This window comes from Canis lupus, chromosome 26 (genome assembly GCF_003254725.2).
Source record: "Canis lupus dingo isolate Sandy chromosome 26, ASM325472v2, whole genome shotgun sequence".
NCBI lineage: Eukaryota > Metazoa > Chordata > Mammalia > Carnivora > Canidae > Canis > Canis lupus.
Window position 1 is genome coordinate 4967340 of NC_064268.1, and position 18077 is coordinate 4985416.

At 42.5% G+C, this 18077-nt stretch overlaps 1 protein-coding gene across 2 annotated transcripts in view; it reads right to left on the reverse strand.

Moving 5' to 3' along the window:
- The window catches only part of TMEM132B (transmembrane protein 132B), a 371304-nt gene that overhangs the window by 198336 nt on the left and 154891 nt on the right, over positions 1-18077 (reverse strand). The gene's annotated exons all lie outside the window — the stretch shown is intronic.

Below are 18077 nucleotides of genomic sequence, written 5' to 3' on the forward strand. Positions count from 1 at the left end.
GCTAAACAGGGACAGGTCAGATAGCCCCATCAAGTAGCTGCTGAAAGAAGGATGTGTGCCTCCTAGCCAAATGTCTGCAGCTGCTCCCAAAGAGAGGAACCCAAGAGCCTCACAGAAGGAGGCACCTGCTCCCCCCGCCCCCCGCCATCAAGCTTCCCCTGTCCATGGGTGTTGTGGGCGTCCTGTGCCATGCCACATTCTCTTGCTTTATCCTGGGTACTATCTGTATTATTACTTACTTCATATTTTCTTTTAAATCTGCTCCCTGGGTTTACATAAATTTATCTGGGGAAGAAGAAATAGATCTGCACTTTAAATGAAAAAAGCAATATCACTTTCCATAAAGATAAGAAATCCCTAAAATAAGTACAATAAAAACAAAACAATGTTATTAAATTCTAGCCAGACATGGCTGCGTGCCAAAGGCTCCTGGCCTGGGGCGTGGGCTCGCATTGTTCAAGATGAAAACAAACTCAGAGACAAGCATCAGAGGATGCAAGAGGCTTCGGGCATCAGGCACAGTCAAGACTGTCTCCTTGATGTTACCAGGACAGAGGAGGATGCAGAAGTAATCTCCTCTCACTAGGTAATTCAACATTATCGACACCACTGTATCTGGTACCTGAACACCTCACCCTCATCTCAGGTATCACCTGAAAGGAGTTCTCCCCTGCACCAGGGTTTCCCAAAGTGCGAGGTATGGGCTGATGTAAGGTGGGCCCTAATCTGAATATAGAGGCAAAAGTCATCCTAGAACCTAGAAAACTTTTGGAGGAAGTTCAGAACTCACGGAAACACAGAAGGTGATTTAATTTCTGTGCAGCTCTCACCAAAGTGAGTCGGCCACTTTCTCTGGACTCCCATCACGTTACTATGGAAACACAAAGCAGTGGCAAGGCCAACTTTGTAAGCAGGCGTGACAGAGTGTGATGCACGCTCCTTAAGGACAGCCACTGGCTGTACACAGTGAGCTGCTGCCTCTGCCACCCTGGGACACTAATTATGTAACAGTGCTGACATCCACCATCTTGAGTCCTGATTCAATTTCTTCATGTCAGTTGAGTTTCTTTCATAAGAAAAAGCAAAGAGGTATTCCTCTCCTCCATGATTAGCTATAATTAACTCCAAAAATATTTGTCCCTTACCAATGCAATGGTCTTTCTATAGTCACCCTGGGAGCCACTAAAAGACAGAATGGCACTGGATTTTGAGAGCTAATAATGCCACCAGGCATGGACACTTCTTTTCCCATGAAAACTCAGTCCTGACTCCTGAGTCTTTGAGTGACTGTTGCATATTTAAATGAGCCCATCCACTGTGATCACAGGTTAGATTTGGAATCTGAGATTGAGTCTCTTACAGAAAGCCACAATGAGCTGGATTATTCATATGCACAAACACACATAGAAGTGGCTTTTTTTTTCTTGTATCTTAGCTCAAATATTATAGTACATTGTGTGCTATCTACTTGCAGTCCAATTCCTGACACAATTTCCATAATAGCAAAATTTACATACAGATGGCAAATAAATAAAACCTTCCTGCCGCTTAGTCTGCGGTTCTTATGGTCAGCAAATCCTATTAGGGGCTTTATTAACCTGCTCAGAGATGGAAATGTTATATCTGATCTTATGGATTTCAGCTGTGGAATCCAGCCCTGCTACAAAATGAAATTTAACTCTCAACATTTTTCTGCAACATGAAACCACCAAAATTGAGTTGTTTTTCTGTATGCAGCATTAGAAATATCCCCTCTTCCCATTTCTCATTCAGGCCACAGTCTCTTTTTTTTCTCTCCATTCTCTTTAAAGGCACATAATTGCAATTAACTAGTGACCACCAAAGGGTACAAGACTGCCAAGCAGTGGAGAGTAAAGTGGAGACTTTAACTAGACATTCAGGAAGAAAGAGAAGTGTGTGGGGTTGGGGTTGGGGGGGGAGGGGGAGTCTGGAATGGAAGGTGCATTTGGAAGGCTTGGCTGAAACCCCAGAGAAGCCCCGAAGGAGGTCTCCTTCTACTTGTCTGCCTATTTCAAGTTGAACCCCAACAGGAAATATCTAGAACTCAAGGGACTGGCTAACTGCTGGTTAAAACAGCCACCTTCTATATCTGAACAAGTAAAGTAATGTGTTTGTGGGGGGGCTGAGTGAGGTCTGTGCATCTCTGCAAAGTCTCCTGAGAGTCTGAAGAACACTGGAGAAGTGCCTGTGTCCCGGGAGAAGTTAAGTGGAAAAACCATCCCAGATGTACAAAATATGAGGCTCAGGGAGAGGACTTCAGTAAGAAGATGTTGGTAAAACCCCTCCCTTTGCACTGACAATATTCTGCAAATCCAAAGTCCAGAGTAAGATTGTTGGGGATCGTACATCTGCCAACCAGTGGCCCCAATAAATCAATTCATTCCAAGAATAAACATCTATGCTCCCAGAAGCCTCACACCAAAAATGAAACAAAGGACTCATGGAGGAAAGGACACGGACTAGGGAAGGCAAGAAAGCTATGATGACCAGCTGACTGTATTCAGAGCTATCCCACTCCTGTCCATCACAGAGCACTGCATGCGTGTGCCGGGGCTGCCGTAATAAAGTGCCACACACTGGGGAGCTCAGACAACACAAGTTCATCTTCTCATAGCCCTGAAGGCTGGAGGTCCAAGACCAAGGGGACTGCAGGGTTGGTTTCTTCTCTCTGCCTGCGACTGCCACCTTGCTGAGTCCTTACATGGTTTTCTTCCTCCATGTGTGTCTGTGTCCTCAGCTCCTCTTCCTAGAGAGACACCAGTCGTACGGGATTAGGGCCCACTCAAATGACCTTGTTCTATCTCATTAAAGACCCTGTCTGGGGTGGAAGGAGTGCAGCTAAGAATTCAACATATGGATCGGGGAGGGCGGGGAGACACAATTCAGCCCATGACAGGCATTAACCCACATGAATTACCTGCTGCATCCAGGGTGTTTCAAGGCCTGTTTGTTCCCCACCTCCTGTGTTCCAGCAACAAGCACAGGCACAGGTCTTAGCACAGGAGACACATGTCCCTGCCTGCATGGAGCTGGCTTCATAGGTGGGGGAAGCAGACAATAAATGAGTGAATGCACACACAGCTTTGTCACTTTCAGGTGGTGACGAGTGCCATGAAGAACACAGCAGGCTAAGAGAACCATGGCTGGTGCAGAGGAACACTTAGGGCTGGCCGGGAACACCTCTCTGAAACGGAGTATTCAGGTAGGAAGTGAAATGGTGAAGAGGGGCCAGCCTGCTCACCATGGAGGAGCAGGAAGAACAAAGCCAGTGCCTGAGATGGGAGTGAACTCTGTGGTTTCGAGGAACCAGTCAAGATGTATGCAGTTGGAACGAGGTGAGCGAAGAGGCGCGTGGTGGGAGACGAGGAAAGGCAGACCTGCGCCTAGCAACACCCAGCTGGGCATTCTTCTCTTGCGCCCTACTCCCTTAGGGCACAATTAATTGTTGCACATTTGCAACAACAGGTGTGCCTTTGACCTCCATCTGTCTTACTCTTAACACAACCAGAATTTCAAGTACTGTGCATAAAGTATCCCTAACCGTGATCCTAACCAATGCAAAATGGACATCTTCATTTCTACTTCCCTCTGGAGAAACATTTCCAAACACTGATCCTGACATCCCAACTCCAAGGGCAGGCAGAAAGCTCCTTGGGCTAAACTCAAAAGGGCACAAGTACTGGGAAAGATTTTGATTTCCCATTCAGAGGGAAATGGATTTATTAAGTAGCAAGTGCAACTATGTTGCCGTAAGTGAGGAAAAATCATTACTTGGGACCCTGGAGGTAACAGGCAACTTTTCTTATTCTGGATTTCAAATTTAATTCAACTCAAGGGACACTTCATGAGCTCTAACAGGCTAACAGTCTTGGCTGGAGACACAGACTGCCAAATCAGCATTCCAAGTGCCAAGAAGCTCATAATCAAAGAGACTGACACAAATTCAGTTAATTGTAATGTGTTGGGTTAAACGATGGACTAGAAGTTTGAATAAAATACTCCAAGCACAAAGAGGCATGAGTACTCAACTTCTTGAGAAACGCTCTATAGGTTTAGAACACCTGGATCCAAAGAAATGCAATTAAAAATTTTATCTAACCTTATCATTATGGATGAGAGGTTACACCATTACACAATTCCTGATCTTCCTCCTGATCTTATGAAATCTATCTAAAGGACAGTGAGTGATAGTCAATCTTAACATAATGGAGGTAGAGATGTAGTTTTCTTTTAATGGAACCAACAGAGAGCAGCACCTGAGGGTGCAGTCCACTAAGCATCAGAGTCCTGGTTTCAGCTCAGGTTGTAATCTCAGGGTGATGAGAAGAAGCCCCACGTCAGGCTCTGTGTTCTCTCTGCCCCTCCCTCTGCTCACTCTTTCCCTCCTTCCCTCTCTCTCTCTCTCTCTAAAATAGAAATAAATCTTTTTTAAAAAATAAAGGAGCCAACAGAGAGATGAATAGGACACTGCACTTTTATTGGAAATCCGATGAAATCGGCACCAAACAATACCCCACCAATCAGAATGAAAAGATCATGAAGTGGAGCTTGAGTCCTAATTAGTACTGCCCTTCTGAATTTCTCTAAAATTATTTACTGCCCAAGTCATTGGCAGACAGCTACAAAATGCTGAAAGAGCAAATTAAACCAGCGCCACATTAATTGCATGGAGCAGACCTACTGTGCACGTAATTTTTTTTAACTAAAATTCTCTACCACTCTAGTAAAAAGTTAGGGGAACTCCCCAGGTCCCCAGTTTACTCCCCACCCTGCCCTCCTCTTCCCAGCCAGATTCTGGGTATGATGCTGGAAGATATTACCTTCCCTGTATCCCTCAAAGGGTATGTGGCTAGCAATACCCATCCTCTATGTCTTCCTTATCAAGAAACCCAATTTGGGGTGAGGGGACTGGCAATATGCCCAGTTAAAGACCTATAATTCCCTACTCGTGCTGGATGGGCCTGATCATGAGCATGATTCTGACCACTGAGCATTAGTCAAAAGATGCTGGCTGATGCCTCTGGGAAGGCTCCTTAAAGAGAGGCAGATTCAGGCTCACTTGATTTCTCCCCCTTCTTCCTTCCTTTTCTGTGAAATGTACATGTGATGACAACTGTAGCAGCCATCTTGTTGTAATGAGGTCAAGAGAATCATACAATCTTTAATGGCCTGACAGCCTTGATCCACTGATACCTACACCTAGGCATGTTCTTGCCTTTCCCCAAATCCATCCCTGTCTTGAGGGTGAAGATGCTGTTCTTTTGGGGTTTCTTCATGAAGCTGACCTGAATCCCTAACTAATACACCTTACAGATCACTTGCTCTCTATGATATCATGACTTAGAATAAGAAATATATTATTGGGGGGGGATATAGATTTGGTATTTGTCCCATTTCTGGCACAGAAATGCCAAACCCTCCTTAAACCCTTGGAATTTCCCAAATGGTGAGAGTGATAAAGGTATCTTGAGGGACCCCTGGGTGGCTCAGTGGCTGAGCAACTGCCTTTGGCTCAGGGCATGATCACAGGGTCCTGGGATCGAGTGCCGTATCGGGCGCCCCACGAGGAGCCTGCTTCTCTCTCTGCCTGTGTCTCTGCCTCTCTCTGTGTCTCTCAGGAATAAATAAATATTTTTTTTAAAAAAAGGTATCTTGATAATTCATAACAAGCCCCTTTCAAACATACCTGAGCTTATGTTAATGAGGTAACTTTTGGAAAACATCTAAGGATGGGAGCTAGTTACTAGGAGAAACAACATGTAATTAGAAGACTGGAACCTTCAGGACCAACCTCATCCTTCAGGGGGCAGAGAAAAGCTAGAGATGGAGTTCAATCACCAATGGCCAAAGATTTCATCAATTGTGCCTGTGTAATGAAGTCTCCATAAAAACCCAAAAGGATGGGGTTTGGAGAGCTTCCAGGATACTGAACCAGAATGCAGTTACTTGTCACCGCACCAGGCCCCAAACTCCATGAGGACGGAAGCTCCTTTGTTCAAGACTTTGTCCTATGTATCTCTTCCTCTGGCTGTTGATTCATATCCTTTAACATCCTCTGCAATAAACCAGTAATCTAGTGAGTAAACTGATCTCCTGAATTCTGTGAGCCACTCTAGCAAATCAGCCAAACCCATGAAGAAGACTGTGGGAACCTATGGTTTGTAGCCAATTGGTAAGAAATATAGGTGACCACCTGGACTCACAAATGACGTCTGATGTGGGGAGGGGCAGTCTTGTGGGACCAAGTCCTTAGCCTGTAGGATCTGACTAACACTCTCTCTGGGTGGAGAGCATCAGAATTGAGTTGAATTGTAGGACACCAACTGGTGTGGGAGGGTTCCTTGTTGGTGGTGGTAGAGAACTCCCCCTACCCCAACACACATACACTCATTGGAATGAAATTCAGAATTTTTACCTGATTTTGGAGCAGTAGTGGGGAGCGAAGGGGACAAGAAAGTGTGGACCCTTACAAGCCAAGGAGCCAATCAGCTCCAGCAAATTTCTTAGTGTGGGAAAAACCCCATGCATTGTAACTGGAGTCAGAATTGCACCCCCAAAACGCTTCAATCTGACTTTTATCCACATGAATCCACTGAACACCTTAAAGTCACCAGTGGCCTCCACATTTATTTTTTTTTAAAGGATTTTATTTATTTATTCATGAGAGATACAGAGAGAGACACACACACACACACAGGCAGAGGGATAAGCAGGCCCCATGCCGGGAGCCCGACGTGGGACTTAATCCCAAGACCCTGAGATCACACCCCGAGCTGAAGGGAGATGCTCAACCACTGAGCCACCCAGGCGTCCCTGGCCTCCACATTTAAAATGCAAAGGATCATTTTCATTTCTTGCCCAACCTCCTCGCAGCATTCAACTCTGTTGGCTCAGTCTTCTTTACTGTCACTTCTCTTGGATTGTGTTGATGTCATGTTCCCCTGGTTTTCTTGCTCCTTCTCTGGTGGTTCTTCTGAATACTCACCTTTGTCACTTCTGCTCATGATTTTTTCTCATAAAATCTCATCCTTCCCAAGTCTTCAATTATTATGATCAAAATGCCAGAGACACCTAAATTTGTGTCTCCAGGAAAAACATCACATTTGAGCTACAGACCCACATATCTAACTGGCCTTCCCACTTTTCCATCTAAATGCCATATAGGCACCTCAAACTCAAATGTCCCAAACTGAAGCAATGATCCTACTCTGTACCAATAGGGTCCAGCTAGGAAAAAAGAAGCAACTCTTTATAACTTAACAGAGAGAGATTAATACAGAGAACTGGTTATATAGGACAGAAAAGTAAGAACCCACCAGGGAATGTGAAGCAACCCATGCCTTAGCAACAAAAAGAAGTAACTCAACCCCTTATGCTATAATTATAGCTAAAATCCCAGGACCATGGCCATCACTGGAGGCTAAAATCCTAGCAGGGTCATTTGGAGGAGAGCATGTGTCCCACAGAAGGTGAAGCCACAGAGGAAAAGCAGCCTCTGCCACAGTCATATCAGAAAGAACAAAAGGAATATAATTACCCTGGTTTCTCTACCCCTGCCCACCCTGCAGTTTCTCACTACTGCCTCCACTGGGCAAAGCCATTCAATAACAGGAAATCATAATTCCATGGAAATGTGAATCAACAAATGATAAATTGGAAGTTTGAGGAGGAATGAGATGTTTATAGAGTCACAGTAACTTCCCACAAAATCCTTCTTAATTACAAAGAGCAAAACAGTATATTCGCAGTGGAAAACACTGGCAGATACCACCTTAATCAGGCGAAAAAAGTGAGCATCACCAGCAACGGAGCAAATTAAGATCAAGCACCGCCTAACAGGATGCAGCGAGAACACAGCATCATTATCTGTGGCATTCATGCAAAAGATGCATAACCTGAATCTGATCATGAGAAAACATCAGACAAACCCAAACTGAGAGACATTCTACAAAATCACTTGAATCTTAAAGGTGTCAAAATACAGCATATATCAATACAATATATATGATACAGCACAAAGGAAGAGGAGAATGACACAACATTGCTCCAAAGTAACTATATTTTACACAGAGTAATAAAACGTCAATTCCAATTAGATCATGATAAGGTTAAAGATGCATATTAAATCCCTATAACAACCACTTAAAATGCAAAGAGATATAGCTAAAAGAAAAACCCCAACAGATTAATTAAAATGGAAAAATAACATACATTTGATTAACACAAGGGAAATCAAGAAAGAACGAGACAAGGGCAAAAATAAGATGAGACAAATAAAAACCAAATGGCAAAACAGCAGACCTAAGCCCAACCCTATCAGTGATTACATTAAATATAAATAGGCTACACTTACTTCTGGTAATGACTGAGGAAGATCTCAGCCACCTGGAGACAGCAGCTGCCATCCCCAGGTATAACATAAAATGCAGCTACCTGAAGGCACTAGAGAAAGAATAGAAATAGGCAGATTGTGTTGGGGAGCACACACTTAGACAAGAAGGACAGCTCTAAGAAAGGACTGACCTATTTTTGCTGCATTTAGCCTGAAAGATAATGCAGTCACCCTGTGGGAGGCAGGGGAAGCACCACCCATAAAAGGGATGCAGGAGGGTTTCCTGGGTGGCTCAGTGGTTTAGTGCCTGCCTTCGGCCCAGGGTGTGATCTTGGAGTCCTAGGATCGAGTCCTACATCAGGCTCCCTGTATGGAGCCTGCTTCTCCCTCTGCCTCTCTGTGTCTCTCATGAATAAACAAATAGAATCTTTTACAAAAAAAAAAGGGGGATTCAGGAGGGGTTTTTTTTTTTGCAAGGTGGTGGTTGTGCTGAGGAGCAGGAGGAGCCCAGAAATGAGTCCAGAGTAGCTGAGGCAGCTAAAGGAATCATGAAAAAGCAAGAGCAGGAGAGGGCATGCCCAAATTACACCTGCAAATAACTCTGGCTAAACCCTGTAAAGTGTAGGTGCAGATCAGCCTCAAAGTAGCTCAACTAAAGACAAAAGATCTATGCTAAGCCTGGAGTTGTGACCCAAGAGATTTTCAGTAATTGTAGTAATTGTCTGCTGAGACAAAAGAGCATTCAGTGGAGAATAACAAAATCCAGAGTCTCCATAACATAACATTCATAATTTCCAAAATACAACACAGAATTGCTCAAAATATAAAGATTTTAAAAAATAAGTATCATTCAAGAGTGAAAAGACAATCAACTGAGATCAACCCTGGTATCACCTAGATGTTAGAATGACCAGAAAAGGATTTTGAAACTGATTTATAACTATCCTCAGTGATGTAAAAGAAAACATACTCTCAATGAATGAAAAGCCAGGAAATCTCAGCAGAGAAACAAAAATTATAATAAAAGAACAAAATTGAAAACCCAGAACTAAAGACTACAATATCTATAAATAAAATTCCACTGGATAAACTTAATAGGCAAATAGAGATGACAAAGGAAAGTTTCAGTGAACTTGAAGATAGGTCAGCAGAAGCTATCCAATGTTAAAAGAGCAAGAATAAAAACAGGAAAAAAATGAAAATTGCCACAGAGAACTATTACACAATAGCAAATTATCTCAATGATGTCCTACAATTGACATGCAGAGGAGCAAGAAAATGAGACAGAAAAAAGTTTTAACACATAATGGCTTGAAAAGTTCACAAAAGTAGAAGATATAAATGTACAAATTCAAGTACACTACAAACCCAAGGCTAGATAAACATGATAAAGCCATGCTCCTGCACATCATAGTCAAACTGTTGAAAGGCAAAGACAACAAGCCAAGCAGCAAAAGAAAAACAACACATTACATACAGGTCAACAATTCCATTAAATGTCCATCATCTTACTAGCAACTATGGAGACCAAAAGAGAATGGAACAACATCTTTAAAGTGCTAAAAGAAAAGGGAAAAAAAAAACTTTCCAATCCAGAATTCCATAAATAGCAAAGAGACTCTTCTAGAATGAGGATAAAATGAAGACCTTTTCAGATAAAAGAAAATAAAGGGAATTCATTGCCAACAAATATGCACTCTAAAAATACTGCCAAGAGAAATCCTTCATGCTGCAGAAAAATGGAACCAAATGAAGATGGAGACCCCCAGAAAGGAATGAAGAGCATCAGAAATGGCAAAAGATGAATACAAAAACTTATTTTGGTTTTTTGCTTTTTCTTCTTAATTCCCTTTAATACATAAAACTACTTAAACAGAAATTATAATATTGTCTTCTAGGGATTTAAAAATGTCTCCATGACCACATAAAATAACTTTAGCATAAATGGGGTGGTTAAATGGACCTACTATCTACATTTTGCAGGAAGTGATAACTCAAAGTAGAATGTGAAAAGTTAAGTGTATATATTGCAATCCTTGAAGCAACCATTGAAAATATAATTCAAAAAATGCAGTTAAAAAGCCTGTAGAAAAGCTAAACTTATATTCTTTTTTTTTTAAGATTTTATTTATTTATTCATGAGAGACACAGAGAGAAAGGCAGAGACAGAGGCAGAGGGAGAAGCAGGCTCCCCATGGGGAGCCCGATGAGGGACTCTATCCCAGGACCCCGGGATCATGACCTGAGTCAAAGGCAGATGCTCAACCACGGAGCCAACCAGGTGTCCCAGTGTCTATGGATTTTTTTTAAAGATTTTATTTTATTTTATTTTTATTCATAGAGACAGACAGAGAGAGGCAGAGACACAGGCAGAGGGAGAAGCAGGCATCATACAGAGAGCCTGAGGTGGGACTCGATCCAGGGCCTCCAGGATCACGCCCTGGGCTGCAGGCGGCGCTAAACTGCTTCACCACCAGGGCTGCCCTAAATGTATATTCTTAAAAATATTCAAATCATCCGCAAAAAGGCACAAAAGGGAAGAACAGAAAAACAACAGAAGCAAACAGAAAACAAATAATAACATGGTGTCTCCATGTCTAATCACATCAGTAATTACATTAAATATTAATGGATTAATCTAACTAAAAGACCGACATTGTCAAAATAGACAAATTATAAGACACAAGTATATACTATCTACAAGAGACGCTTTAAGTATAAGGACAAAGATAGATGAATTTGGTAAGGCTACAGAATACAAACTCAGTACATAAAAGCCAGCTGTATTTGTACATACAAGCAGCGAAAAATTAGAGAAATGAAAATAAAATCAACAACTCTCTTTATATTTTTTATAAAAATATAATTAAAAACTAAAATGCTAAAGAATACAGTTAACAAAAAATGTGAAGCCTGTACACTAAAAAACTATGATTTCTGAACAAAATTAAAGATGTATATAAATGGAGAAAGAAGCCATGTTTGTATATTGAAAGATTCAATACTGTTAAGATGGCAATTCTCCATAAATTGATACATATGTGAATCACACGAATATTGAATCCTAGCTAATGATGTGCACAATGAACTACTTAGGGGAAAGTGAACGAATATCTGCACTTTATTTTCAAATGCCTCAAAAAATAAGATGGATTTCTGGATGGAAAGGTAAGTGATAAAGCAAGAATAGTAAAATATTAATGGTGGAATCTAAGTGGCAGGCTTAAAAATTTCAACTTTGTCCTATGTCTGAAATTTTTCATAATAAAATGCTGGAAAAATTATAATTATGAAATATTTCCAACATCTAAAAGACTATGGAGAATAATAAAATGAACAAATGAACACCCACATCTCCCACCAACATGATTAACAAATAAAACACAAAGATACTGCTGAAGTTCCCTGGATGCCTTCAGCCTACCTCCCCCGATGCTGGTGGTTATTATGCTCGTGCATGCTTTATGCCACTGACTACGTATGAATGCATTTATACATAACAAACAGAATTGTACTGCATGTTCTGAACTGTACCCTACTGTAGGTATGACCTGATAATTTGCTTTGTTCTTCCCCTTAGCCTTAGATTTTAGAGATGTATCCAACAATTGTGACATGAAATTATTGTATAAATATTTAGCTATCTATTTATCCATTCTCTCTGATGAATGTTTCAGCATCTCAAGATGTGACCTCTCTGAGCAGAGGATGGCAACAGGGCACTCAGATTCTGGGAATGGAAAGACCTGGATTCAAAGTCTACTTTCGTGGCTTCATGGCCTTGAGGAAGTCACATATCTTTCTGAGGCTCAGCAGGAAGAGAAGAGGGAGACTAGCTATCTTGTCCTTTCTCTCTTTGCACTGTCTAGTCTCTGGCCTATGCCTACCATTGGTCAAACAAAACCAGATGAGACAGACACTGCACACACACGCACACATGTATACACACACAAATACATACAGGCCCATGTATACACACACACAAGAAAACAATCATCCAATGATGTTTGGGCTGCCAGACTGGTAGTGATGTACCAGACACATCACTAGATGTAGAGGGAGCCATGCCCTGCAAACATTTCAATCAGGGAGATGGTGCTTAAGACTACCCTAAGCAGGGAAAGGAAAGAGGGTCATGAGTCTGGGAGCCACGGTGAGGCACGCTCAAGCACCAGGCACCTGCAGACAAACACTTAGCACAAAGGAGTGGCGACTGTTACTGCTACTCCACAATGCCCACAGGCAAGAGAACATCCTAAAGAGTGGGGGGCTCAGGGCCTGGGTTTCCTTGAGTGTATGATAGCCCTGAAGATAATATTCCAACCTCCTAGCATGATTTCCAGGATCAAAGTAATAAAACATCAAAGAATAGCTTGGCCCAAACTAAGCATTCACTTAATTTCTAGCCACCACAGAAATCTAGGTATACTCCAATTTTCCAAAATTGTGACCTGATATAAAGTCACAATTTCTGCACAAATCGAAATCCCCTCTCGTAGCTTAGAATCCTCAAGCCTCTGAAATTGACACCCGTTCCTACCATCCTCTGCCGGAACTCCCAGACTCCAGTGCACTTGAGAGGGAAAACGAGGCAGAGGTGGGGCTCAGCATTACGTACTAACTAATGGAACTGGGTTTGCTAAATGCAGTGGATTAACATTTGGAACTAGTTAAATGTGCTGTGCAAGTCATGGTTTGTTTGGGAAGTAATCACTGCCTTCCATTCTGAACTCTGCCGAAATCGTAGCTCTAAGCTCTAGACTTGATCTGGGCTTCAGAATTACAGATGTCAGGGCACCTGTATCTATGCTCAGTTTCCTCAAGGGAAATCTGACTTTTATTTGGAGAAAAAATTAATAAAGCTTGGATTTTTGGTGCCACCTGAGTAACATTCACCAAATAGGTTGCTATTTGTTTAAGTGTGAAGGTAAGCATTGAGATTATGAACATCCGAAATGGGAAACCACGAGGCAGGTATGGATTTTGAAGAAGGCAGGCCTGGGTTCTGTCACTTTAGGGCTATGTGACCTTCGGGCAAGTGACCTAGTGCTTCCCTGATCTCGAAGTCATGGAAACAGGTAGGTTCCAGAGCTGTCATGAGGATGATTCAAGACCACACACATAGAATGTGATGGGAAGTGTGGCACATGACAGGTGCTCATTAAGGAGATGTGGTGGGTATAGGGTCCCCCACAGTAGGTCCTATAGGAAGCCTCCAGAATCCACTTAGATGCTGCTGACAGTGGCACCAAGCATCACAGGCAGAATTGCTGCCAAGTGCCTTCCTATATTTACTCTTACACGGTCGTCCTGAAAGACAGGTGCTCTTACCAGTTTTATTATATGAGAGGAAGGCAAGGCTCAAAGAAGTGAAGTAACTTGTACAAGGTCACAGAGCCAGTAAGGAGGAGCTGAAATCTGACCACAAGCCTCACTAATTCTAACTACTTCAAAAACTTGTCTCTCAAGAGTGTCCCAGGAGCACTACACTCTTTGATCATACTGCCCTATCCACATACATCCTTCGGTTTTCCTTAAATAGTTAAAAGCTGCCCATCTTCTGCAGCCTCCTCCTCTAGGAAGCCTGCCCTGCTTAACTCTCATGGACTACACTGGTGTCCCTTCTCTGGCATCACTTCCTGACCATACCACTTCAAGGACTTACTCTATACCTTGTCTTTCTAGGTAATGAATGCTTCAAGTCAAAATGTCAGTCCCCTGAAAGCCTTCTAGACCCCCTGAGGGCATAGACAATCTTCCTTAATTTCAAAACCTCGCAGAAAAAGTCTAATGACTTCTTTGGCCATAACTGTTATTGGCTTACTTCTTTATAAACATTCAAATAAGAATGATCAGGAAGACCAAGACTCTGCTATAAGACTCATTTTTAATTGCTTTATTTAAAAATCACATTTGGGGCACCTGGCTGGCTCATGTCAGTAGAGCATGCGACTCCTGATCTTGGAGTCATGAGTTCGAGCCCCATAATGAACACAGAGCTTACTTTAAAAAATAAATGAACACAAAAATAAGTCTTTACAAAAACTGCCACATTCTAAGCAAGATTCATTGATGGACACTAAAATTTATGAAGAAAATACAATGGAAGGAAGGATATTTGCATAGTCTCAAAGTACCTTTCCAGATATTATTATTCCTAATTACAGGGAGGTGGGGAGGAGGGGAGGCAAATTTCCAGTGGAGAAATTGGAAAAACATCACTTCAGCTAAGTAACCAAAAGTCAGCATCACTGGGAATAAGACATAACAATTATCACACGCCTCCAATATGACACTCTGAGGACATGGCACTTTGTTGGCTTTTCTGCCAAATAGGCACATCCTCAACCTAATCACGAGAAAGTCTTAGACGATCCCAAACTGAAGAACACTCTCAAAAGTAACTGGCCAGTATGCTTCAAAAGTATCAGGTCATGAAAAAGGAAAAAAAAAAAGACTAAGGAGCAGAATTCAGCACACTAAGGAGATATGACACCTCTGTTTAACGTGGGATCCTGGACTGGATCCTGAAGCAGAAAAAGGACATTATGAGAACAACTAGAAGTTTTTAGTAATGCTGTAGATTGATTAATAATTTATACCAATGTTAACTTTCTGGTTTTGATATTCCTGCTGCAATTGTGTGTGATGTTAGCTTTAGGGGAAACGGCAGTTTTTGTAATTTTTCCCAAGTCTAAAATTATTCCAAAACAAAAGGTTTTAAAAATAAATGAAATTTAAATGCACTGCATTCTGTTTGCTTCCATCATGGCACTTAGCACGGGTTTCAATTATGTATGACTTTGCCCATTGCTTGTTTATGGTCTCCCTCCATTGAGAATGTGAACTTGAATTTGAACATGAGGGAGTGTGAACTCACTCAATACAGCACGTGCTCAACTCCTTTCTCAAAAGAGATCAGGCTGCATGTTCATGGCTGTCTGCAGGTGCAGGATACTTAGAACTTAGTACTATTTTGTTGTTGTTACTGTAATTTATTTTTAACATACCCTTTCATGCAAGCAAGTTATATTGGTTTCTATTCATGGTATCAAATGTTAGCTTTCCCTTTTAAACATATTTATGTACATTTTGTAAAAGTGACTTGATTTAAAGAAAAACAGTAAATAAAAAGCACAGGAAGGCACACGGATATGACTTGACTTACAAAGGGAGGACACAGTGGCATCTAACATGACAAAAAGAGCCCAAAGGTGGTGCGTGTATTACTGAAGTTCAGAACATACTGACATAGCCCATGTGTAATTAGAAATGATGAATCAGTTCTCATGTTATAGTCAAGAGGACTCTCTTACTAGAACTGGAGCCTCAGAGTGTCCCAACCTTCAATATTTATGAAACTCATATATTTGCACCATGAATTCATATAGTCCTGACAACTTAGACTCTTTTTCAAAGAACAATGCCTTCAAATTCATTCATTCATCCAACAAATGTTTACTAAGACTTACTATGTGCCAGGCACTGTGCTAGATGCCTTAAGACACATCCAAGGACACAAAAGTCTCTGCCTCACAGACTTCACATTCTAGCAGGAAGAGGTCAACCATTAATAATATCATGTCACTGACAAAAATACATGTTCAGAAATCAGAGCAAGGCAAGGGGTAATGGGACAGGAGTCCAGTGTTAATGGGGGGGGGGGGGGGCGGGTGCTTTAGAACACTGGTGGCTACTACTGCTAGAGTAGGAGAATCGTAACAGATGAGCACAAGGAGATGACAGAGCCAGGCCATGCAGGGCCTGCAAGCCAGTGGAAGGACTCTTGGCTTTTGCTCAGAGACTTCAGGGGGCAAGGGAAGAGGTGGGGAGGCTCTTGTAGAGAGAGAACCCTGGCTTGTACCTGGGTAACAGCAATGGAGGAAGTTTGATTCTGGATATTTGAAAGGAAGAGCCCCAGGGTCTGCTGTCATTCATATGTTGGGTATCAGAGAATGAGAAAAGCCAATCACAGTCATTAGGTGCTTGGGCTGAGCAACCAGAATGATGAGGTTGCTACCAAATGAAACAGAAGAGGGTGCCTGGGTGGGTCAGTCAGTTAAGGGTCCGACTCTTGATTCTGGGTCAGGTCATGATCTCAGGGTTGTGAGATTGAGCCCACACTGGGGTCCATGCTGAGCAGGGAACCTGCTTAAGACTCTCTCCCTCTCTCTGCCCCCATCACCCTCTAAAAAAGAAAGAAGGGGAGGGAAGGAGGGAGAAAGAAGGAAGAAATGGAAGAACCTGTCTGAGCACAAAGTTGATCCATCATAATCACTTAGAGTATATAGTGTCCAGGTCTGTAGACAGGGAACGATGTCACAGAGAGATTAAGTAACTTACCCAAGGTCACACAGTCGGCATGTGGCAGAGGCAGGATTTGAACACTGGCAGAGTGGCTCCAGAGTCCATAATCTTAACCCCCAGGCTCCCCTGCTTATAAGAGGATGGGAGGTCGGCCCAAAAGGCTCTCTGTGCAAGCTGAGAGAGAGCTGTTTTTACAAATCAGGCATAAAGTTTTCCAGAATCTCTCTGAGCCTCAGGGACTTTATATTTGGAGTAGGGAAATTTCACAGTATTTCAAACTTTCCTGGAAGTCTAACAAAGATCTACCTGAGTCCAGCCTAGCATGGCCTGGACAGCAGCTCTCAACCCCTCCAAACACTTTACTACCCCTTTGCCGAAAGGCTTTTCAATGCATGGGTAGACTTAGATACTAATGTTTAACAGAAACTATTTCAATATTAGGGAATAATCAACTCAACTTTTGTTCAAACTGGCCCCAACACAATATGCAGTCTGAAATAGCAACGTGACACGTGAAAACACACACATCTGTCCCCTTTCCATACGTCTTCAGCTCTGAAATTAGATCTCAGCAAATCTCGTGCACATCCACGCTTTGATCCAGAGCTTCATCTGAGCCAGGATGAAATATGTCACATTTCATTCATAAAAGATATGATTAAAACAGACAATCAGTTATATTCGGAAATAACACATTTCCCTAGACCTAAAAACAGCGTTTCATTTTGAGAGACAGTAATATACAAATGGACAATTGCCAGACCAAATGTGATAATAAAACTCCGACCCACCACCTTGCAGCAATCAGGACAAAGAGCCAGACCACAGCCTCTGCAGTCGTCAGCCCAGAAAGGTCTGAATTTGGTGCATGACTGCCAGCGGCCCTTCTTATCGTCTCTGCTTCCAACTCAGGGCCAGGCAGGAAAAGCCGTCAGGTAAGATGCTCACTTCTGGTTAACCTGCCTTTGGTCTCCCTATGCCAGCACCCTCCCACCCACGCGGACCTGGTTTTCCACTATAAGCTCTCCCACTCCTGCCCACCCTTGAGTCTCTGCCAAACACAAGCAATGGTGATGGACTCCCCCTGGTAGCAAGCTCTGACTAGACAGCCGTTGTTTGTTCTCATTTGGGTGATCCACAATTTCAGTGCATTTTTCTCTGGCCATGAAATAACACATGATAAGGAGAAGTCCTACCTAGGAAAGCATTAAGAGAGGTAACTAGACGCTGACCCAGAAAGGTCGTAGAGATCAGTCCCCATCCAGACACGCAGAACAGTCCAGAGGAGGGGTTTCAAATGGGAGTTTCTGATCCCCGAATGCAAACCTGGGCCCCAAACCAGCGCTGCCCGCCGCGTGACCTCAGCAAGAAACCCCTAACCTTTCCAGGTTTGTTTCCACTTCCACAGAACGGATCT